The following is a 25110-nucleotide window of genomic DNA, read 5'->3' as shown; positions in this document are numbered from 1 at the left end:
TCTCAAAAATAAAGATTAAAAAAATTAAAAAAATTAAAATCATAGTTTTTTGGGGTTGGGCTGATTCTCCCAGACATATTTGTAGGCTGTAGATATGGCCGTGGGGCTTCCACTGAGGTCTGAGACTGTTGAATGGGTGGGCACTGGAGCCAGCAGTGAGGTAGGAAATGTGCAGTAGGAACCCTACGTATCAGGGCTCAGTGTCTGCAAATGGGCTATGAATGAAGAGCTGGTTGCCTCTCATTGGAAGGAGGGAGTCTGGGTGTGTGGAAGGCAGGATCTCAGACTCCTATTGCAGGAGCTGCTAGCCCATGAAGCCAAAGCTGGGGGTGACCACCACACTCCTCCTCTGCCTGATGTAACTGAAGGCATCCTTCATGCAGAATTGCTTGCTTTTCATGAGGTAAACCATGCAGATGGTGGGTGAATGACAGATCCCAGCCTCACAGTAGACCAGGACCTTGCCTCCCCTTTCCCTGACATAGTCATTGAAGCCCATTTGCTTCTTGAAGTGACAGCTAAGGTCAGCCACGTGGCTGTCTTACACGGGATCCATTTGTACTGCAGGTGGGTCATGCAGGACTCCAAGGTCCACTGTGAGGCATTTAGCAGAGCTGTGATGTGCACATTGGCCAAGAACTCCCACTTGGAGGCACTTCCAAGGTGGAGCAGCTGAAGGATTTCAACTGGGATGCTCTGGTCCTGGTCATAAGCTGGCACTGATTTCCCACACTGGCTCTTGAGGGCTTTTTTGGTTTCAAACATCTGTAGTGAAATGAATTTTACACCTATGCAACACTCAGGATATTCCCATTAGAAAGCCTCCCATCCTCGGGCACATGGGTGGCTCAGTCGGTTAAGCGTCCCACTTTGGCTCAGGTCACGATCTCACAGGTCTTGAGTTCGAGCCCCATGTCGGCCTGTGGGCTGACAGCTTAAAGCCTGGGGCATGTTTTGGATTCAGTGTCTTCCTCTCTTTCTCTACCCCTCTCCCACTCATGCTCCGTCTCTCAAAAATAAATAAAAAATTAAAAAAAAAAGAAAGAAAGAAAGCCTCCCAAAGGAGGAGGTACACCGGCGGGCCAACGGGAAGCCAGGTGACAAGTGAGGAGCGCAGCACGCCCACATCGTCTCTCTCCTCAAGCAGGTCCTGGTCTAGCACAACGTTGGGCGCTGCAGCAGCCGCGCATGCGTAAGCCGCCTTCTCAGGCAGCACGCAGCGTCAGCGCAGACGTGTCTGAAGCAGCACCACGCAATGGAGGTTGACCGTGAGCGAATGGCTCTGGGTTTTTGGTTATGCATTTTTGCTGGGTAGAGCCGTTGGATGATCCCAGCTGGAGTCTGCCTTCACACGTGAATGAGATCTTTTCTGTCAGGTGACATGGCTTTACTCTCAGGTGCACAAGTAAGTAGCTGGTGCTCTGGTTCCTGTCAGGGAAGGAATGCTCCAGAAGCGTTCTGGTAGCATTTCGTGAGGATGGGGGTGGGAAATCGTGGAAACAAGCACCTAAGTCTACTGATGCCCGTAAGTATGGGCTGTGGCTGTCAGTGTCCGCCCTCCTGTTCTGTGTTCCTTCAAGGGCTGCTTCTACCTGCTCCTGGCTCCTCCAGGCCTGTCATCCCTTAACTCAGACTTTTCTCCTTGATGGTCCAGGATCAAGATAAACTCGAGATGTGTGTGTAACACGTGAACACATCCCTGATAGAAAAGTGTGGCTGCTTTGGAAATACTCTGGAGGCTCCTGCTGGCCCCGCAGCCACTCAAGTCTCAGGACTCCAGTGAGGGATCGGCATTAGTTCTGACAGTGACAAGAGAGCGTTGGAGGGAGGGTGAAATTTGGTTTCTGTTTCTCAAAGCAGTCAGAAGGATGGGTTTATGGGAGTGATGCTTGTCTCACACGATGGCGGCCCCTCTACCGCTATTCTCATCCTCCTCCTCACGGAGGGGAGCTGGGCCTTGTTCTGTCTGAATGTCTGAATACTGCTGTGCCCTAGATTGTGTGTTGGCCAGGATTAGTGCCACCTTCGAGGTCACTTAAGTGAGGAAGGGGGAGCTGGAATGGGCGTATGTTTGCCCTTGGGCAAACTTGTATTGTTGAACAGGTCTCTGGTTGGGATACAACCTATTCCCCTGTTGTTGACCTTCTTTGTATCATCTGCCTTAGGGCTGCTCCAAAGCTGACCTGGACTTTGGGATGTCAGTTCGTCACCCTTAGCATTCCCAGCCTCTTTGGAATATTCTGTCACTGGCTAGCTTGGGTATAGGACACTAAGGCCTTAGCTACTGGTCACTGTCAGGTGAGAGCCTGGGAATCCCCAGGTTTGGAGGACATTGCTAGAGAATGACCACTGGTTGAGGGGTGGACCTTTGGTCTCACAGAAAGGTTAAGTTTCTCACCATTTAAGGAGCTTTCTGACTAATGACTGCTTAACTTCTATTATTAGCTATTTAATTATTTAATATTATTTATATTAGCTATTTTAATTTTATTTGTTGAATGAAACTGATGAGGTATGGAAAACATGTCAGCATCATTTACTAAGATTTTTAATTATCATTAATAACATTCTTTAACCGTAGTACCAAGGTTGTAGTCCCTTATGTTGGATATGTATCTCCTAGGCAAAACTGGCATAAATAATATATTATTCCACTTATATGAGGTACCTAGAATAGTCAGATTCATAGACATGGAAAATATAATTGTCATTGATAGGGCCTGGTCAAGGAAGGGAGTGGGGAGAAACTGTTTAATTGGAATTAGAGTTTCAGTTTGGGATGATGAAGAGTTCTGGAGATGGAAACTGGTAGTATTAGCACAGTAATGTGAACATACTTCTGTGCCACAGAACTGTACACTTAAAAATGGTTAAGATGGTAAATTTACTTTGTCTATTTAGCAAAAATAAAAATATATATCTTCAAAAAAGCAAAACTGATACTGTTAGGATAGTAGTTACTGTGAGCTGGCAGGTTGGTCAATAGTGACCACAGTGGAGCATGAAGGGAGCTCCTTTAGGTGTGCGGAATGTTCTTAATTTGGGTGGTGGTCCTATTGGTATGTTCAGTTCATGAAAATTCATCAAGCTGTATACTGACATGCACTTGTGTCTGTATACTACAGTGCAAAGTTACCGTGGAAGAAAAAGAAAGCAACGTCAAGTTATGAAGTGCTTTAATTTGTGCTAGAGTAAACTACTGAGTGCCATGTGTAAGGCAACTCCCACTCACTTAGCTCTATTACAACACTCTGAGGGAGGTGCTGCTTTATGAAAGGATATTGAGGAACAGCAGTTTCCAAGGAAAAAGTAATTATTTACAAGTTTGTAGTAGGAGATCTCAAATATCTCAAATCTTCTGGGTGTACATCTCTAAGGGTACATTTTCTTGTCTACTCAGTTTAAAGTGTTTCAGTCTTTAAAATAGAACTTGTAATTCTTAAATAAGACTCGGTGTTAAATTACATGTGTCTCAACCAGAAGGAAAAAAAAATCTCCAATTTAAACTAAACATAAACTTTCTCACTCATGTAAATTTCAGGGTGAGTTGGGATCATAGGATTATCTGCTAGCTCTGGATAGTTCAAAAGCAATCATGGTAGTCTTTATTATTTTTTTTTTTAATCTAAGTGATTTTAGAAAATTATAATCCTCTTAAAATTTTTTAGAGGGTGGGGATCAAACTAGGAACCCATTTGGAAAGGAAAATCATCCTCAGAGCATATTTCAGAGATATTTGGGAAGATGTACATTTAAAAAAGTACACAGTATACTATTTTGTATTAAAATATCCTATTCTTTTTCATCCCTATTTATTTTAGTAGAGGGAGAAACATTCTGATATGTCTTTCCTTCTAGATTCTGGTTTCCTTTGTCTGTCTTTTGTCCTCACCCTTCTATTTCCATATTTCTCTGAGGCATGTTTGTCCTTCCCTGAGTTGTTTTACTGAGCTTTGCAACAGTAGCACATCTACCTTTAGTCTCAGCCACATCCAATTATCTCTGGCTGGCTGGTTAGAACTCACAGCAGCCGTGGGTGGGATCCTTCTGCAGTACAGAGAGGCATGTGCCCTGGCTGGCTGCTCTGGGCCTTGTTCTCTGTCATACCCCATCAGATTTTTGAGACTACATCTTGCCCCAGGGATTGGATCTGGTTAAAATAAACTGTTCAAAACACTTGCTCATAGAGTCGTTATCTGGGGAGGTTGAGAAAGAAGGCAAGGAAGGAGAATTATTTTGAAAACGATAAAGAAAACAGTACAGGAAATGGGTAAGAGACAGGGACAGAGGTTAGTTCTTATCACAGCCAAACTGGTGCATCTTGCTCTGTATCTTCTAAAATATCTTCTCTGACCAGCACTTTGTAGGATGTCTGCTGGTAACTGCTACTTATTTCACAATCCTGAATTCAAGGGTGCCCATCAGAAAAGAATACAGTCTCTATTGAAAAGACTCCCACATGAAGCCCATTGTGCTATCCCCTAATTTTAGTTTGAATTCAGGCATGCTAACATGTTTTAAATGGGGAATCTGTGTGCAACCTCACTCACTGCAGACAGGCTATTCTCCTGCTATGTGGAAACATCCCATTTCTCTTCCCAACTGTGTCTTTGGTCAACAGTTATAAACTTTCTGAGACAGCTGGTTGTATATTAAAGTCTATTTATAACAGTCAACGGACAACTGCTTATTTATGGGGAATCATGGCAATTTTTGCTTAGGAAGGACAATTGGGGCATTTCTTCTGTTGTGGAGCGGGTTCAGCCGCTGGACTCCACAAACATTGCCTCACTTGTCTTCTTACATTCTGTGGACTGAGGTTACCCTGGGTGCTAATGATGAATTCAAACCCAGCACAGAATGCTGGTTCTTCAGTCAAGGTTCTTGGGGACTGGACAATGGAAAACATGAAACAATTATACTTTGTGAGGAATAAGGAAGTACAAAAGTACCCATAGTTGTGAGGAACAGCATACTATACTCAAAATCTGAGTACAGTTCATGAAAATGTAGATCCCCCCCCCCCCCCAAACCCTTGACACTTTCATGGCTCTACTTAAAATAAGACCATATAATAACTTGTTAGCATTGGAAACAAAAGAAAATAAGATAAAAACTGTGTATTCTGGTGGGTCTTGGGGTGCTTTTTTCAGATTTTTTTTTAATAGAATATAATACAAAACTAAAATCTGGTCATGAATGAGTGGTGAAATAAATATGTGAACAGGAAAAAATCTGTTTGAATTCCTAGAGAATATCTTGCATAATGCTTTTTAAAACCAGCTCTAACTTTAATGTGATGACTTTGTCTCCTTCTCCAATTAAAAAAAATTTTTTTTAAATGTTTATTGTTGAGAGAGAGAGAAAGAGAGAGAGGATGAGCAGGGGAGGGGCAGTGAGCAAGGGAGACACAGAATCCAAAGCAGGCTCCAGGCTCTGAGCTGTCAGCACAGAGCCTGATGTGGGGCTCAAACCCATGAACTGCGAGATCATGACCTGAGCTGAAGTCAGATGCTTAACTGACTGAGCCGCCCAGGAGCCCCCCAATTTTTAAAAATAGAACAGGTAATGATATTTAATTTTAGAATAGCATATATTCAGTTTTTAATATAAGAAAACAGAAAAAAAATTAGAATGGCTATATCCTCACTGCCCAGGTGACACTTGTTTTATTAAAAATAAACTGTCGTCGGGTGCCTGGGTCGCTCAGTAGGTTGAGAGTCTGACTTGGGCTCAGGCCATGATCTCACAGTCTGTGGGTTCGGACCCCATGTCGGGCTGTGTGCTGACAGCTCAGAGCCTGGAGCCTGCTTTGGATTCTGTGTCTCCCTCTCTCTCTGCCTCTCCCCTGCTCACACTCTCTCTCTCTGTCTCTCTCTCTCTCTCAAAAATAAACATTAAAAAAATTTTTTAAAAAGAAACTGTCACTAGTATATGGTTAGAAACTCAATTGGACAGCTTTAAACTGAACATGAAATTAAAACTAAGCATAATTGTTCATGATTATCAATCAGTCCAGGAAAAATTTGTGCATGTGTATCTTACACACATGCAGATATATCTGTACCCATGGAGAAGTTTTAAACAAGTGTATTAAAATACTGAAACAGACCTTGTCTACCTTTTTATTGTCTGATTCTGATTTCACTTTATTCCACCTCACCTGTAAAACTGAGTACATCTCACTCATTTTATTGTATCTTTTCCAGAAGGTGATAATAATTATAATAAGCATCATTTTGATGACTTTTTATAAATAATTTATATAACTTATAAATTAGGATTTCAGAATTCTCAGTCAGTAAGTTATCCCTAAATGACTACTTATCCCAGTTTAGATGCTTTTGTTTAATTTAGTAACTTTGTGAACTGTTTAACTCATTTTTATGTGTATATTTATTGATTTTTTTTGAAGACCACTTTGGATAAGAAGCAGCCTTGTGTTGCTGAAACAATTTGTTCTTAATTCTGTACTCTTCTGGGATTCCTTTTGAGAAACAGCAGGGTAAACCATGTCCATTTCATTCAGTAAGGCCTCTTTTTTTAGATTTGGTTCTTGTGCATTTTTCTTTCCATCTCTGCAGCAAAAGGTAAATTAATAATGAGGTGCTCATGAATCAAGCCAAAGTCCTTTCAAGAGGAGACTGTACAGCAATATCATGGTTTCAGTTCTTACATTCTGCTTAAAGTCTCAGATTCTTTTTGGGTGTAAAACTGCAAAAGTAGACGTTGGAATTGGTTTCAGGTAGTTCAGACAAGATCATTAGTCTCATTCTTGATTCTCACCAGAAACAGAGGTGAAGGTTGAGCTACTTAAAGCTTTTTCTTGTGGCCACATAATTGTTCAACTCAAATATGGGGAGAGAGAACAGTCATTTCATCTCAAAAGTCCTTTTCTGTGGATTTATCAGTGAAAACTAGTGCAAGTTTTACATTGACTCATGTCTCTGTGAACTATTTGCAGTGGAGATAAACAACTAACATGGAAAGATAAAGATTTAAATAGTTTAAAAGAAGTATTTTCAGAATTGTATTCCATATGTGAGTATACAACAAGAATAAGGGAGTAGTCAGTAGAAAGAACAGTGGTATATCATTTTAAGCAAAAACCCTAGATATGTCTGTTTGGGGCCATATGTTAATATGTTTTTGCTGGTGAACAAAATCAGTGTCGTTTTCCTTTTAGCAGTTAGAAGGTCTGAGATTTTTAAGAACTGAGCACTCTTTGAACAGTAAGATCCATGTAATAAAAGTCTTCCACAGACTATGTAATGTAACTTTTAGAAAACAGAAGCTGCAACTTCTTGTGGTCATTTGGTCCCCAAGATACAGATGACCCTGTATTCAGAAGAACACACTCAGCAAAATTCCTCTCAGGCAGTTTTGGGGCAGGAGGGGTCTGACAAGTCTTCCTTACTTTATTCTTTTTTTTTTTTTTAATTTATTTTTGAGAGAGAGGAAATGTGAGTTGGGGATGGGCAGCAAGAGAGGGAAAGAGAGAGAATCCCAAGCGGGCTCCACACTGCTAGTGTGTGGAGCCTGATGTGGGGCTCAGACCCACAGACTATGAGATCATGACCTAAGCTGAAGTCAGTCGCTTAACCAACTGAGCCACCAAGGTGCCCCTCATTTCTTAATTCTTAAAAATCAAAGGATTGGTTCCCAGGAACAATGAATGGTAATTTGTGAGCATCCTTTTTCTTGTTGTTTTTGTTTTTTGTTTGTTGTTGTTGTTGTTTATCCCCCTCCTCCCTTTTTTGTTGAAACCACAGAAAGAGTGGTTTCCCAAACTCACTGAAAGGAAGGAATAGATCATGCTTTCACCAAAGCTTTCTAGGAAACTTTGAAAGGGTGAGGGCGGGGGAGGTGGATCATCCAGGAGTGACTTAAGGTCTTTCGTGGCAGAGCAGAGAATGAATGAGAGAGGGAGAAGAGCAAACCTAGGAAAAGAGCTGTAGGTGCTGCTGGATGGAGTAGAAATTCTGGGGAACTGAGAGGATGGAGAAACCACTTGAGAGTCCTTTCAGAAGCAGTGGGTGCTCCCAGCACCATTTAGTGCAATGCTTCTCCATGCTGGTTGAATTGGACTGAGTTGGGCTTGAAGCTGCTCAGATGCAGTACATTAGAATCTCTGTAGGGAGGTTTGCTGTATTTAAAAGCCTGTCCTGGTAATTTTAATGTGCAAACATGAAATCAGCTTCTGATCATGGAAATAACACGTAGGGTTTGAGGGAGTGACTATTCCAGAAAAGATTTTGTAAATTCCAGCATGGAAAGACTCTTAGGTGTTAACCTTGGGTAACACTTGAGGTAATGCCTACTTTGTGGAATTGTTGGGAAGATTATCCTTGTGGTTAAGCTCAGAAGTTTGTAATTAAATACACTGGATTCAAGTCTAATTACCAGGTGTGTATTCTTAGGCAAATTGTTTAATTTCCTTAAGCCTCAGTTTCCCTATTTGTAAAATGGGGACAAAAAATACTTGTTGGTAACATTTAGTTCTGTAACCACCCTGAGGATGCTATTTGACATATGGAAAGCGTGCAAAAATTGTAGCTATTCTTTTCCTTCCCCCCACCTCTTATTGTTACTCTTATTATATCTAATGCCTAACAAAATGTATAAAAACCTAAATGTTAAACTTTCTTTCCATTTCTAAACTCTATTAGTTAATGCTAATTATGGGATAGTAAAAGACTGTGGAACATTATTTTATTATGATATCCATATATGTGATATGCATATAAGGTATAATGTCTGCTGCCTGTTGATTTTTTTTCTTTTTCTTGATGTGGACAGAATAGTGTAAGGACTAAATGCTGTTTGTCTGGGTGTGGTTTAAGCCAGATGAAGTGTGACAGCCCTTTCTGGGAAGAAAGAATAATGACATCACCACCACTTAGATAATAACTGACTATGCTAAGCACCTCACATGGACTGCCCAATTCAATCTTTACAGCATCCCTTTGAGGTCATTAATAGAATTACCTCTGTTTTTTTTCGATAAGGAAATGAAGGTTTACAGAAGTCAAGTCATTTGCCCAAGGTCAGAGAGCCCGCGTGAGATGGAGGAGGAGGAATTTTAACTAACTCAGACATAACTCTGCCTGTAACCTCTTTGCTAAATAGGCCTCACTTGCTATGGGTCACTGTCAGGTTCAAGGTCCTCCAAGGCAACTCTAAGGGAAGGGGGAGTACCAAGAAGCCCTTTTCTCCAAGTTGCTAAATATAAATTTTCCTCATACATTAATTATTGGTACACTTTTTATACTGTTATTTTTGGGCATGGTATGTTATGTTCCTGTGGCTACATTATTTATGTATATCTTCACATTTCTGCAAACCTGTATGAAAGAAGAAGGATAAAAAGGCAGTGAGAAGTCCTGAGAAAAATAATATCAATTTTATGTTTTGAGATTTGTTTTCTTAGTATAAAACCGGCACAAAAATCAGAGTATAAGACACCATGTATAATATCATTGCCTATTTTAAAATGGACATTTATACATGGAAATGTACAGAGGAAAACAAATCCTAAATGTTAACACCAAAATGTTGACAGTGGTTATCTTCTATAAAGTGGGCTTGGGTTGACTATCACTTTATTTTGATGATTTTTTTGTATTGTTTACAAAATAGGCATTAGTTACTCTCATAATCATGTCCAACATAGAAAACTTGGAAAATCCAGAGAAGCATAAAGAAGAAAGTAACAATCATCCAATAGCTACCACTCAGCTAAAAATGCTAACATTTTGGCCAGTCATCTTTCTATATGTCTATTAAGTGAATATACATATATATATATATATATATATATATATATATATATATATATATACTACTTATAATTTGGGGCACTCAGTTTCTTTCCTTTTTTTTGGATAAATATATTTTAAGCATTTTGTGATACTAAAAACCCTTCTTAGGCATTATTTAAATGGCTACATAATAAATTGTATATATAGTTTACTTGACCATTGTATTATACTTTTTCTACTCTTTTATAGCAAGCATCAATGGCAAATTGAGAGAGAGAGAGAGAGAGGGAGAGAGAGAGAATCCCAAGTGGGCTCTGTGGTGTCAGTGCTGTTGTCAGCACAGAGCACAGTGCAGGGCCCAAATTCACAAATCGTGAGATCATGACTGAGCCGAAGTTGTATGTTTAACCGCTTAACCTACTGAGCCACCCAGGCTCTCTAGTTTGATACAGTTTTAAGCAAACTTGTGAAATGGTTGAATACTTTGAATACTTACAAAATTCCACAGAAAGAAATTTCTGTCAGAAAGAAATCTTAGTAATGCCCCTTCAGGAAGGATGAGGGAGAGAAATAGGCCTATCAAGATTGGCTCTCCTCAGCAGGCCTAAATATACAGGACAGTGAGGGCACAGCTGGGATGGAGTACTAAATAGTATGAGATTGTCTTGAATGACTTGTCATGCCTCAGGCAAACATGGAACTTTCTCATTATCTGAAGTTTGTTTCAGGCTGTTCCTGGCCAGTGTAGACCTCCAGGGCCAAACCACAACCTGAGCAGATTTGCCAGGAGAGAGGGTGGGGTAATGCTGGCAGGGCAGTGTCCTGGGGCAGCCCTAGAGGGACAAGGGCAAACTGTCACTGGGAAGAGATTTGAGATAGAGAGGGCTGTGAGGGGAGGGAGGAGGGAGGTATAGGGCAGGGTGACAGAGACAGAGATACTTTACTCTGGCCTGAAGATACAATTTATCTACAGTGCTTAGTAGTGCTGGGCATATGTCCACTATGACTGTCTTTCTGGAAATGGTGGTCATTTTGCTTGGTGTGCACCCTCCACAGAAGGATCAGAAATCTAGCATTCTGCATTGGTGGAAATGCACCCACAAGATGTTCGGAGGCTCTGAAATACTTCAGGAACAGGAGAAATGAGGACTCCTTCATCTGCCTCAAATGTTCCTCTTCCCTGCTCGTATCCCTCTAGAGCTCCCCCGTTCCCTTCACCCCTGCCCTCCACCGAAGCAATCCTACCGTCCTTAGCTGTCTCAAACCTTCATGAAGACAGGGGACAATAGTGATTAGGAGCTTCTGGAGCTCACTGCTCAGATTCAAAGTCTGCCTCTGCCACTTAATAGCTATGAGTTTTGGTAACTTGGGTAGTTTCTCTGCACCTTGGCTCCCTCATCTATAAGAAGGCTATTTAAGGATAGTCTCATCAATTTAGTTATAGTGAGGACTGAACGAGGTAATTCATGTAGCTTCTTAGAACTATGTGTGGCACACAATAAATACCATGCCTTAGTTATTTTAACTTTGTATCAATTTTTCAAACTTAATTTTTTTTAAAAAATTTTAAATAGACTTTATTGTTTTAGAGCAGTTTTAGGTTTCCAACAGAATTGAGCAGAAGGTACAGAGATTTCCAGGTATGTATGGCCTCCCTCACTATCACCCTCCCTCTCTGGAGTGGCACATTTGTTATAATTGATGAATCTACAATTGATATATCATTATCACCCAGAGCTCATAGTTTACATTAGGGTTCATGCTTGGTATTGCACATTCTGAGGGTTTTAACAAATGTCTAGTATAGTATCATGCAGCCTAGTTTTGCTGCCTTAAAACCCTTGGTGCTCCATCACTTTTAATAACAACTTGCCTAAAATTGTAGATAATGGACATTTCTTAGGTATGTTTTGTTTCTTCTTGTAAACCAAAGCTGAGTTAGTTTATATGATGTGTATAATTGCTTCACAAAGCCAGGTACAGCACAGTGCAAAAGTATACTGAATAATTGATAGGACACTTGGGCAGATGAACAAGATCTGTGGATGGGTATAAAAGGCTCAAACTGACATGAGATTTTAATTAAAAAAATTTTTTTTAATGTTTATTTATTTCTGAGAGAGCATGAGCATGAGCATGAGCAGGGGAGGGGCAGAGAGAGAGGGAGACATAGAATCCCAAGCAGACTCCAGGCTCCAAGCTGTCAGCATAGAGCCTGATGTGGGACTTGAACTAACAAGGCATGAGATCATGACCTGAACCGAAGTTGGATGCTTAACCGATTGAGCCACCCAGGAGCCCTGAGATTTTAATTTTTTAAATACTTAATATTTCCCACATTTTCTCCTGTGAACATATTAATTTTATTTTTATTTATTTTTCAAAGTTTATTTTGAGAGAGAAAAAGACTGTGTGAGTGCACACACACAATCGGGGGAGGGGCAGAGAGCAAGACGGAGAGAGAGAATCCCAAGCAGGCTCCACACTGTCAGCGCAGAGCCCTACATGGGGCTTGAACTCATGAACCGTGAGGTCATGACCTGAGCTGAGGTCAAGAGTTGGACATTTAACCGACTAAGCCTTCCAGGCGCCCCAAACATATTATTTTTATAGTCAGTAAATGCATTTTTTTTAAAGTTTATTTTATTTTTGAGAGAAAGAAAGAGCGTGGGCAGAGGAGGGGCAGAGAGAGAGGGAGACAGAATCTGGAACAGGCTCTAGGCTCTGAGCTGTCAGCACAGAGCCTAATGCAGGGCTTGAACTCATGACCCATGAGATCATGACCTGAGCTGAAGTCCGATGCTCAACCAACTGAGCCACCCAGACGCCCCTATAGTTAGTAAATAACACCAAAGGTAACTTGTGTGTGTGTGTGTGTGTGTGTGTGTCTTAAAGGCCTTAAATTTGTTCTTTGTTCATCGGCCCCTCACTAATTCTTAGCCCTGACTCATCTTTGGCAGTGAGCACCAACCATGTTATCTGTGGCGGGAAGTACTGAGTTTTTATTTAGTATTCACTTGTATAATTGTTAAGGGCACAGACTCCAGACCCAAATGCTTAGGTCTGTATCTCAGTTCCTCACATTGTAGCTTGTGAATTTGTACAAGTTATTTACTTCTCTGTGCCTGCTTTGCCTCATCTGTAAAATGGGTGAAATGATGGTAACATACTCACTGGGATTTGTGAGGATTATCTGAGTTAGAGCATGTTAAGCGCTTAGACAGTGACCAGCTCGTAATATCTGCTTGTAAGTGATAACTCTACAGCTTGTTAGGGTACCCAGGATTATCCCAGAGAAGTTTCTCTTCCAGTTAAGCCCTGTCAAGGATACCTTTGTGCCCTGTCCTACACACTGCCACAGCATACAGTGGCCTCAGGAAGTACATTTCTGACAAACGAAGCTGCATTTTCCATTTTAATACAAATTTAACTGTAGGCTTCTGTTACCTTTTGAACTAAATCTCTTAAAATATAATAAAGACGTTAAGTGTAATTATTTTATTAGAGTTACAGATTGCTCCTTCGATCCCCCCTTTGCCCTTTAATGGCAACAGCAAGATGTAATAAAACCAGAATGTGAGTTGAGCCATTGCTGAAATTGTCTAGTCAGAGAAGGTCCAGGCAGGTCTTATCAACCTATATCCCAGCTTACCTTGGCATGGTGTATGAGAATTTCTATGATTGGAGGTTATCACTCTCATAGCCAAAATGTCAGTCACTAGATCCTTCATTGTTAGAGAAATGTCCAGTGTTGTGAATTATTCCAATTGCAGTCAAACCTGAAGTTAAGTCCTCTTTGGTTATTATAATGCTTCTCTTAGCCTGGGGTTTCCTCTAAGTTCCTACACTGAGCAATGCTTAATTTGGTCAGGATAAAGCTCAAAACAAAATGGTCCTATTTGCAAATAATGACTGATGTGTTCCTTTACAAAAATGACTTCATTCAACAAACAGTTTTGAGTAGTTGCTGTCTCTAGGCACTAGGATAGGTCCAAGGGTACAGTGTTGAACAGGCCAATGAACATTTCTCTCTTCATGGAGTTTGCAGTCTGGCCAAGAGTCAAAGACTGACCCTGAATCAATAATGTTCAGTGCCTCAACAGTAAGAGATAAAATAAAAGCCCCATACCCTAAATATTTTTTTGTGAAGCCCCTGGGTTATTTCCTATGATTCTAAGTCATATCTCAACTAAGAAGGTCTAATCAACTCTCTTTTCCTTACCCTTTTCTTCATCAGTCCCTATTTCTGTATCCTTCTTTGCCACATCCTTCTTTTGACATCCTGTTCAAAATCTGGGGATAGTGCCTTTGATTGGTGGATGTTTTAGTCTGGATTCTCCAGAGAAACAGAATTAGTAGGATATATAGGATTTATTGTAAGAATTACATAATAAGCAATAATATTTATTATGAGGAATGTGTCATATAGTTGTAGAAGTTGAGAAGTGTCAAGATCTGCAGTTGGCAAGCCTGGAGACCAAAGAATGCTGATGGTATAGTTTCATTCCACGTCAAAGTCCTAAGAACTAGGAAAGCCAATGGCATAAGTTCCAGTCTGAGTCTAAAGGTGGGAGAAGACAGATATCTCAGCTTGAGGAAGGTTAGGCACAAAGAACACATTTTTTCTACTCTGCCTTTTTTTTTTAAATTTTTTTATTTAGTCCTTCCATGGATTGGACAAGAGCCACCACATTGGAAAGGGCAATCTGTCTTACTCAGTTCATAGATTGAAATGTTAATCACATCTAGAAACATCCTCACAGGCACACTATCACACACATACCCAGAATATTGTTTAACCAAATATCTGGCAGCCTGTGACTCGGTAAGTTAACACATCAAATAAGCCATTACAGTGAGCCATCAAGTACCCAAATTCTAGCTGCAAGGGAGCCTGGAATAATAAATATCTGGCCTTTTAAGCTGATACAATGAAGGATGGGCTCTGTGTCTTAAAATGAGAGATTCCTCTAACCTGTAAAGGAAGGGTTAGATGCTGGGTCACTAAAAAGAATGGCATCTGTTTCCTAAAATCTAGAATCCAGTTTTCCTGATTCCAAGTCCAGTGCTTTCTTCACTACATCTTGGTTGTTTCTTTTTTTCCATTATTTATTTTCAGAAAACAGGCTGATACAGTGAGAGAGCATGGAGAATTCCATTCTTGAGTGTGTGTTTAATTATCTCTACACTGGAGCAAATGCCATCAACTGATTTTTTTTTTTTTTCATGGGAATTCAAACCCCACTCTCTTTGGCAGAAAGTCCTAACTATTTTTGGAAGTTGGAAAAAAATTCAGAGAATCTGGTTCACTTTTGGTCATGTACAGTAATGTTATTTTTATGTATCTAGGACAGTGACATGGTCAGTGCTTATTTTTAATTGGCTTTCTGGGGACACAAGGGTGGGGTATGAGGTCAGGAACAAGGCAGGGAAGTCACTCACAATTGGCTGGAATCCTATCCCTTTGGTCTGTACTCTATCACAAATCCTCTTGTCCCTGAGTGCCTGAGATTGCTTCCCCTCAGAGCCTACCAGGCCTCTCTCTGGTCTTCCTACTTCCTTTTGATTCCAACTAGAATGTTCTCCAAGGGTTGGCAGAAAGTGCTTTAGTCCAATAATCAGGACATCTGCATTTGAGTTGTAGCTCTTTCACTTAATCACTGTAAGTGTTGAACAAGTTACTTACTTGGAATATCAGTTTCTTTATCTGTGAAACAAAGTTACTGGATTAGAAAATGCTTGAACACAATACTTTTGGCTGAAAATCATAATATCCAAGTAAAAATGACCTTAAAAATAAGGGGCGCATTATGTCAAAATAAAAATTTTGGACTTAAGATTATTTCATGAATTGGTTCAACAGCTCCATGTTATTATCAAGGACACAAGCTCTTTTGTCTTACTCTGCTGTCATCTTTAGTTTGGTGTGTCTCCTAATGGTTGCATATGGGTGCCATGGTTTGAGGCCTCAAGAGCATTACTTCCTTGTGAGGTTGGTTTTTTTTGTTTTTTTTTTAAATCAGGTAGGAAACCTTTCATAGAAGACTTCAGCAGACTTCTCTTTAGGTTCCATGCCATAGTCCCAAAGGAAGGTAGGAAAGTGACTGTCAGACATTTGAAGCCTCCATAGAATGATGTCAGGCTCTATCAATGAGGGTAAAGACCTGAAAAATCCTTTCAATTTCCAACATTTCTTGATGTTATTCTTCAGTGAATACAAGGATAAGACTCTGACACTGCTACTTGAGTGTTGGGTCTTGCATGACTTTGGAAGGACAGTGGCCTCTTCCTCCTATGAAAGGTACATGGAGTGGATCTTGGCAGTACTCTTCAGAAAATTTTTCATGGAGGACATAATGAATTGCCTGTTTGGGGGGCTAATTTCCCTTTGTAAAAATATAGAAACATACAGATACACTCAGTATATGCTTCCCATGAAGTTCATATTTTTTCCTTATTTCCTTCTGTAATGCATCCTCATCATGTGGCAAAGTTGGAAATATCCAATTTACCCGATCATAGATTGGTTCTCTGGAAGCAGACACTGAGACAGGTACTAAAACCTGTAGTTTTCCATAGTATATAATTCTTTTACTGAGACTTGCAATCAATTCCAAATGGCATGTTTTCTTATTACTGACAGTTTAAAAACCATAGTGTCTGCAGATCATATGGCCTTAGTGGCAGGACTATTTTTACCATAACTTGGACCTGCTTTACAGTCTTTTCTATTCTAGGCCACCCAGAAATCTAGCAGCCTTTTTTTTTTTTTTAATTTTAATTTTAATTTTTTTCAATATATGAAATTCATTGTCAAATTGGTTTCCATACAACACCCAGTGCTCATCCCAAAAGTGCCCTCCTCACTACCCGTCACCCACTCTCCCTCCTTCCCACCCCCCATCAACCCTCAGTTTGTTCTCAGTTTTTAAGAGTCTCTTATGCTTTGGCTCTCTCCCACTCTAACCTCTTTTCTTTTCTTTTTTTTTTTCCTTCCCCTCCCCCATGGGTTTCTGTTAAGTTTCTCAGGATCCACATAAGAGTGAACACATATGGTATCTGTCTTTCTCTGTATGGCTTATTTCACTTAGCATCACACTCTCCAGTTGCATCCACGTTGCTACACAGGGCCATATTTCATTCTTTCTCATTGCTACGTAGTACTCCATTGTGTATATAAACCAGAATTTCTTTATCCATTCATCAGTTGATGGACATTTAGGCTCTTTCCATAATTTGGCTATTGTTGAGAGTGCTGCTATAAACATTGGGGTACAAGTGCTCCTATGCATCAGTGCTCCTGTATCTCTTGGGTAAATTCCTAGCAGTGCCTATTGTTGGGTCATAGGGTAGATCTATTCTTAATTTTTTGAGGAACCTCCACACTGTTTTCCAGAGTGGCTCTAGCAGCCTTTTGTATCACCCAGTATGTGGGCTGGCAAAGTATCCTTGCATGTGGATATGTTGTCTCTAGAACCTCAAGAGGCTCACCAGGTTTGTGCTTCCTTATTAATGGTGTAGTATAGTCCTTTCTCCTAGGAATTTGTCTACATCTTCAGGCAATGGGTTTGGAGCCGAAAACTGGCTCAGGCCCAGAAATTGGGCAAGAACTATGACAATTTATTGGGAGGAGTGCTCTCAACCTGCCAGGTATCTGTCCTTAACTTTCTACTAGTACAAGTTGAATAGTATTTTTGTCTGCCATTTATTATTTTGGCAGCATCCTTTGGATGCTGTGCTTTGAGTTAGGCAGTCTAGACTGCCACATCAGTTCTGCTGATCCCTGTAATGACTGTAAACTGCTGGGTTTTGGACTGTGTGTTCTGGAGCCCTATGATTTCCTTTGCTGTCAGTCAGTCCAGTTTTGTAATGGTATCTCTTACCCTGGTCTGCCCTGGCCTACAAAGGGGAGCCAACACTGTGTTTGTTTGTTTGTTTATTTATTTATTTACTCTTCTCACTGGTGTATACCTTATGGCTTTACAAATGGTGCGTCCTTTGGGTTTCCTATGGAGCACTATCTTCTGATGGTCTTCTGGCCATAAATAGTATATCTATTCCAGTATGGCCACTTCCCTGAGCTCTTAATCCCTTTGTCCACTATCCACCATGGTAATTCTGTCATTTCAACTTCACTCAGCATGTCCATCCCTTTTTCCAAACTTCTGGGAGTTATTGGAGTAGTGAGTTTACCATTTCCTAGGATCTTCTCCAAGGTGTTAAATCCTAGATCTGAGAAAAACAACCCCAAGTGCACACACTATTTACTACCCATTTTTATGTTTCAGGCCCTTGATCAAGTACCCTCAGAATCCAGTCCTACATATCTTCCCCCAGACCTGCTGGTACATATAGCTAGTTTTTGGCAGTCTTTTGTGGTATGGTTCCTATAGTCCCTTTCCTCCTTTATTAGTTTGTCACCAAGGAATATTTGGATGGCACAACTACTTGTTTCCCATAATCCCTAACCTGTTGTTTGTTATCCTAAATATCAAACACAGTGATATCCCTGGGGGGAGGAAAATTTGCTGATATATACTAAGAGTCCTGGAGCTTCCACTCAGGGGTCATGTCAGTGAAGATAGATTAAGTCATGCCTAGGTAACATAACCCTCCAAATCTCCTTGCTTAATGGAACACAGATTTATTTGTTGCTCATATCAGAGTCTGACTCAGGTCAGGTAGTTTTTTTTTTTTAGCAGCTCATCTTAAAGCTATGACTTAAGGATGCAGTTGGACTTTCCTCATCTAACTATGTTATCTGGATACATGATTTCCCAGGTCACCACGAAGTGGGAAGAGAATGCTAGACTATTGAGGGAGATGTTTTTGATGACCATTGTAACAAGTGGTTTCAGTACATTCATCTATATTCCACTAATTTCCAACCTATGTGCAGAGAAAGCTGGGCCATATATTCTGTGTGCTCACAAAAAATGGTGTAGTGAGCATATAATACTGTCTTTGTAACAGAAATCAAACCCCAAATTCCCTGTCCCCCTCTCCCAAAAGCGACTTCTTCAAGTCCACATTTGCATATGCTTGTTTTTGATTCAAGCTCCAGACATGACCCTTTGAATGCCCTTAATAATGACTAAGAGATTTGGGGGACCAGGTTCAATCTGTGAGTGTATATGTGGGTGACCATCTCTGAGGGATCCCAAAACTAAGTACAGATTAAAAGAATTATTTGTGTGTTTTCTAAACACCACTGTGGTAGCCAGTTGAGACTGTTTCCTCCATTCTACTTAGGGTAAGACTCTGTGTCTACAAAGTCTAGTGCTAACTCTTCATGTTCCATAAACCCTCACTTAGGTGCCTCCTGAGGACTGTAGCTGAAAAAATTGTTTGTGAGAACATATGAGACTGCACCTCCTTTGTGGTTTCCCCAAAATAACTGGAGAGGGATGTGTATTTCACAAAGGCAACCAAATACTCCATGGGAACAGATGAAGCAAAAGCAGGATTTGTGTATTATTCTTGACTTTTCTGTGACTTTTTTTTGTATTAGTGGTTTGGTTAAGTGTAGTAACATTTGAAGTATATTAAATTTTTTTTTGGTGTCTTGTTTTATCATTTTAAGTCTTTGTACTTTATAGTATTGTAGTTAACTGTTAAGATTTTGGAATCAAAGAGGCATGAGTTGAATCATAGCTCAGGCACTTAATGTCTTTCAGTAAATGATTTACCCTTCCTGAGCCTAGTTTCTTTGTTAACAAAATGGGGATAATAATACCTACCTAAATGGTTGGGGAGAAAATAAGGTAATATATATACAGTACTTAGAACATTATCTTCAACATAACTGTTTAATAATGACATACACATTATAATTATCTTCCCACCTCTATTTTAGGCTATAATAAGGTAGGGACAAGGCCTTTTTTTAATCACTCACCATGGCTAGCATAATGTCATGAACATTATAGACACTGAATCTTTGTTAAGATAATTTAAAGTGACTTCAGTAATACTTCAGTTTCCATTAGTCAAAATGCCTTGTACAAATTCAGGATGTAATAAGAATTACGTACGTACTAATTTAAATCATGCTTTTTATTCCCTATCAGTAGAATAAGCATTTTGAACGTTATTTGGCAGCATTGTTGGTTTTTTATTGACTCAACTCTTGACTGCTTGCTAAGTCTCCTTTGTGAACTTGGTAGAAAGCATGATGCAAGATAGTGAGCTGAGGTTGGGGCGAATGGAGTGAAACCAATGACAGCCACAGACACGCAGCTGCAATTTGGCCTCATTAGCACAGTGCCCTAATTAAGTGCCAAGTAGTTATTATCAATAATTCAAGTATCCATAATGAGCTAATTGCCTGAGCCAGAGATGGAGGGTCCAGTGACAAAAGTAGAAATAAGCAATAGCAGAAACTATCACTGTTCTAATAAAATGGTTCACTCAATGTGAATGCTCTCTGTACTGCAGAAAGTTTTTAAATTTCATTTCTACCTATAATTGAATGAAGCCTTAATAACAGTGGGGCTTGCCCCATACTTCTGTCAGAGTATATTTAGTTCTATAAATCGAAATCCAACAGAAGTTTTTCTTATAGAACAAAGACAAGGAAAACAAGGCAACTGAGGTTACAAATCAATTCAAAGTAGCACAGTTAAAAAAGTAAGTATTAAATTATAGAGTACTTTCTATAATATAAATACAGACCTAACAATCAAATTGAAAGAAGTTAAGAGTTCTACTTGCAGACATTAATTATAGGTGAAATGAGTATACTGCTGGGTAGGGTAAAATGGGCAAGTGAATCAGTATTCAAAATTTATTTTAAAAAACCAACCAAGTGGGGCACCTGGGTGGCTCAGGTGGTTAAGTGTCCGACTTTGGCTCAGGTTATGATCTCATGGTTTGTGGGTTTGAGACCCGCATCGGGGTCTGAGCTGACAGCTCAGAGCTTGGAGCCTGCTTCAGATTCTGTGTCTCCCCCTCTCTCTGGTCCTCCCTGCTTATACTTTGTCTCTGTCTCTCTCAAAAATAAAAAAAAAAAAAATTAAAAAATTTAAAGAAGTAAAAAAGCAATGAAACACATGTTAAGAACATATTTTTATAAGTAAAAGCCACCATGGAAAAGCTTTTCTAGTAAACTTTTCTTGCTAGCTGCTGATATTTACTTAATATTCACTGTCACTTAATATTCACTTAATATTCACTGTCATTATCACTCTCCTAATTAACTCTTCAGATATATCAACAATATGGATAACAAATTGGAATGAAAAAAAAATTTTTTTTTGGTGGGGGTAGAGTGCAAGGTTAGTGGTGGGTACAGAGATGGAATATGAGCCTGGATCCTGAAATCCCCCAGAACCACTGGCCTAGAAAACACATCAGGTTAAGAGTATTCAAATCTTAAATTTGTCTACTGATTTAACTAAATTAGCTAAACCTTGGGTACCTCCATTTCTCCATCTGTAAAGTAGAATTACTTAGAGATATTACTAATACCACAGGAACTGCTGGTAGATAAATCATGTAGGGTATGTGGGGAAACTATTACAGTGCCTCTTCAGTATTTTCTGTACACAACAAGAAAAGACCTTGTGTATATACCCTTTACCCCAGTTGTTCCTTCTTGTTACCCAAACAGCACCAATAATCTCATCAGCATCAGTGGAATGAGAGATGCCACTTCTGAGTAATAAGAACGAGGGTTTTAAAAATACAAGATAACAAAAAAAATTCATACCAAAAATGAAAAGTGCAAAGTTATATATACTACAAACATGAATTCTTGGAGCCATACCATGAGATATTTATTCAAGATCTAGGGGTCCAATTTTGGAATGTGGGGAGGTAAGGAGCTACTCAGCTCCTCTCTTGAAACTTCCTTGTAAATATGGGACTAGAGCATGGAAATATGTGCTCCAAAGAAGTCTTGCCAAGTAAGCCACAGGGACAAGGAGGGGACCCCCTGTGATATCTGGCATTGCAGTGTCTTCATTGGAAAAACCTAACTCACAGATGCCAGCAATATTTTGCCCAAGTTCCCTTTCACCTGAGGCTATCTGGAATGCAAGATACCAGGCCTCTCTTTCTTCTTGGGGCTTCTGGCATTTCCACTGCCTGCCAGATGTGGTAATTGGGCGATTGAGTGATTAAGCACCGGCTGTGAATCAACTAGGTCAGGGTAGTCATTGGGATTCCTGGGTTCTTCCAGTCTCATTTTCCTAACCTTCTTCTGCAACTACCCCCTCTCCATTCTCATGGCTACTATCAACCACCATATGATGATGTACAAAGCGAAATATTTTCAAATGAAAATGGCATTTCAACACATAACATTTGATCCTCAGTCAAGAGTCTTCATTCTGGTAGGCCTTCTGCTCAGTAACCACACTACAGAATTGCATAGCTATTGTCTCCTAGAGAACACAGTTTACAGATGATGTTTTTATGTGAGCTGTAGTATCCTCCATTGGTTATCAAGGTGTGAGCCACAGACCACTGGGGTCTCTAAGACTTTTTCTGCAGCCAGCAAGGTGAAAACAATGTTTATTATAGTAAGAGCTTACTTTTTATCTGTGTTGACATTTGCACAGATGGCACAAAAGCTGCTAGTGCCTCAACAGAAATAAAGGCAGTAGTACAAAATTGGACTAGTTGTAATGGTATTTATTCTTCACCACTCTGCAGTTGGCACAATTTTTAAATATTCTTTGTGATGAAATGGATGTCTGCTTCATGAAACCCTTCTGCTATAAATTGAAGTATGTCATCTTGAAAAGAGGAAGTTACATAAGTTTTAAAATTTTGAACCCTGTTTTTACCTAAGGAATGACTGGCAAATAATAGATATTTAAGTTTAGGTATTTGGCAGACATTTTCTTTCTTTGTTAATTAACCAAATTAACAAAAAGGAGGACTGCTACTTTCGGAAAAACAACTGGCAGTATCTTTGCCAGTGTTAAAACCTGAGATTTCAAACAAAAATTGAAATTCTAAAATACTTGTGTCTATCACTGTGAGTTTGATAGTTTCCCAATGTTTAATGGGATTTTTTTATGAGATTTTTTTGGAGATTTTTTATGAGATTAGTGTTACCTTAATAAATATTTTATGCTAGCATTATTATAATCAACAAACTTCCAAACAAACTTCTGTTGTTTGGAAGATTTTCATAACTAGTGAACTAACCGTTTCCAAATGATAGTGCATGGTTTTACATTATAACATGGGTAAAAGATCCATTAAAATGCAAAAAATCAATGGATTGTAATGTAACTATGAAAAATTTGTTGTTAGGGTTTTGTTTTAGATTCCACATTGCAACTAATTTTTAAAAACCTATTTATTGTGTTTTGGTATAGCATCAAAAAAGAATATTCACAATTATCCGCAAAGTTTATTAAAATGCTCCTCTCTTTTCAACTGCATATGTGTCTGAGAGTGGATCTTTTTCATATACTTTAACCAAAACAACATATCAGAATAGATTGAATGCAAAAGGAAGACTCCGTTATCTTCTATTAAGGCAGACATTAAAAAGATTGACGAAATTTAAACAGTGCCACTCTTCTCACTAATTTTTGTTTGTTTTGGAAAATATAGTTACTTTTTGTTAAAATACATTAACATATGGTTTTTAATGAATAAATATTTTAAAATTTTCTCATTTTTTAAGTTTCCAATACAGTAAATATTGATAGATATAACCTACATAAAAAAAGTTATTTAAGGTCTTCATTAGTTTTTAACAGTGTGAAAATCTCCCAAGACTGAAATATTTCAAAGGCACTAGTCTGTTAGAATAATTGGTTGAATTCTGTAGGGTAATCATAAAGTTGGACATATGTCAAGTATACATAATAAATGATGTTTGTATTATATTATGATACGTGATGTGTTCTTTGTGTTCTCGTCAGCAACACATAGTTTAGTGCTCTGTGCAAAATTAAAAAGAACCTATGCATTAACCAAATACTTACATAAATCTTTGCACATGCATCTCAGATAAGTAGTCTCAAATGATTTGTGACTCTGCTTTTCACTAAGTACACCTGTGCCTTTAGCACAACCCAAAAGAAGTAATCGAGGGGGTTCAACCTATGGGGGAAAGAAGTATGTTTCATACTTAATTGGCCATCCTGTAGTTCTGACCCCACTCATGATGCAACCTTTAGCTTTGCCATAACTCCCTATGTTTGTGAGGTGAAAGAAGATAAATAAAAGAAATGTATTTTAGGTCCTTTATAAGTAATCGCCTTGATTGATGTAATAATTGCTTTTCTTCTCTTCCATTCTTTGGTAGTTTGATTTGCAATTATTAATTTTGAAAGAACCATCACTCATTCTTCTGTATCTTTAGGAAGCCTCGTGGTCTCTTGATTTCCTCTCTCAAGTTAAATATATCTTAAATGCCTTCAGGTCCTGAGGAAAATATGCTATGCCAATCTGGAAGAAAAAGATAGCCATTTGGCTTCTGGCAAACAAATTACCTTTGAATTATATTTTATTGAGAAATATCTGTCTTAAATACTGACTTTGTCAGTAAAAGTCGTGATTTAAGACTGCAAATGGGATTGAAATAGATTGGGCTTTCTGTTTTCTGACATATTGTCAGTATCCTCAGCCTTTCCTTCATCTGACCCACCCAGAGTGTGAGCTCTCTGACACTGGCACAGTAAATAGATAATTCTTGAATCAATGTGACCTCCTTTGGGGCTATTAATATTTTGTACGTATATATAGTCTTTCTATCTGTGATGAAATATCAAGCCTAGGAATTAAGAGCCTAGTTTTTGTGGAGGGAAATAAGTCATTTGGGAGGGAATTCAATTGCGTTAGAAATGAAAATGTGCTGATATTTTCCCAAACGCAGCTTTTTATTTTTCAGGCTTGTATTACAACTAGCCATCCTTCAGAATGAAATCTCAGGACACCCCTAGGTTTTAGCTCTGCTGCTAACTACTCTAAGTGGGCAAACTGAACTGAGTGATTTATTAGAGGCATTAGTGATCTTCCACTTAAATATTGCAGACATTCTGCCAAGTATAATGATACCTTTGTCTTGACAGTATTAGCCAGTAGGCCCATATGTTTCTAATGACTCCTCTAAATGAGATTGAGTAAAGACATAGAGGAGGATACTTGTTATAAGCAAGAGACATTCTTTGAATTTACCGTAGTTTTACGAAGCAGTTTGGAATAGCCCTGTTTGATGCCATTTACAAAGGGGAGTAGTAGTAACAAAGTTAGCAAGTGAGCATCATGGTGAAGAACAGTATTCTGGAGTCAGAAACTGCCACTTACTTTGTGACTTTGGACCTGTTAATTTTCTGAGTCTGTTTTCTTAACTGTGAGTTGGAGATGATAATATGTGTCTCAT

General features: G+C 39.2%; 1 pseudogene; it reads right to left on the bottom strand.

Annotated features, from left to right (window-relative positions):
* On the bottom strand, positions 1-21948 carry LOC106975242 (dual specificity protein phosphatase 5-like; annotated as a pseudogene).
* Positions 21949-25110: the final 3162 nt, after the last annotated feature.

The sequence above is a fragment of the Acinonyx jubatus genome, chromosome A1 (assembly GCF_027475565.1).
Source record: "Acinonyx jubatus isolate Ajub_Pintada_27869175 chromosome A1, VMU_Ajub_asm_v1.0, whole genome shotgun sequence".
Classification (NCBI taxonomy): Eukaryota; Metazoa; Chordata; class Mammalia; order Carnivora; family Felidae; genus Acinonyx; species Acinonyx jubatus.
The sequence above is the reverse complement of the archived record's forward strand: the minus strand, read 5'-3'. Positions and strand labels throughout refer to the sequence as shown.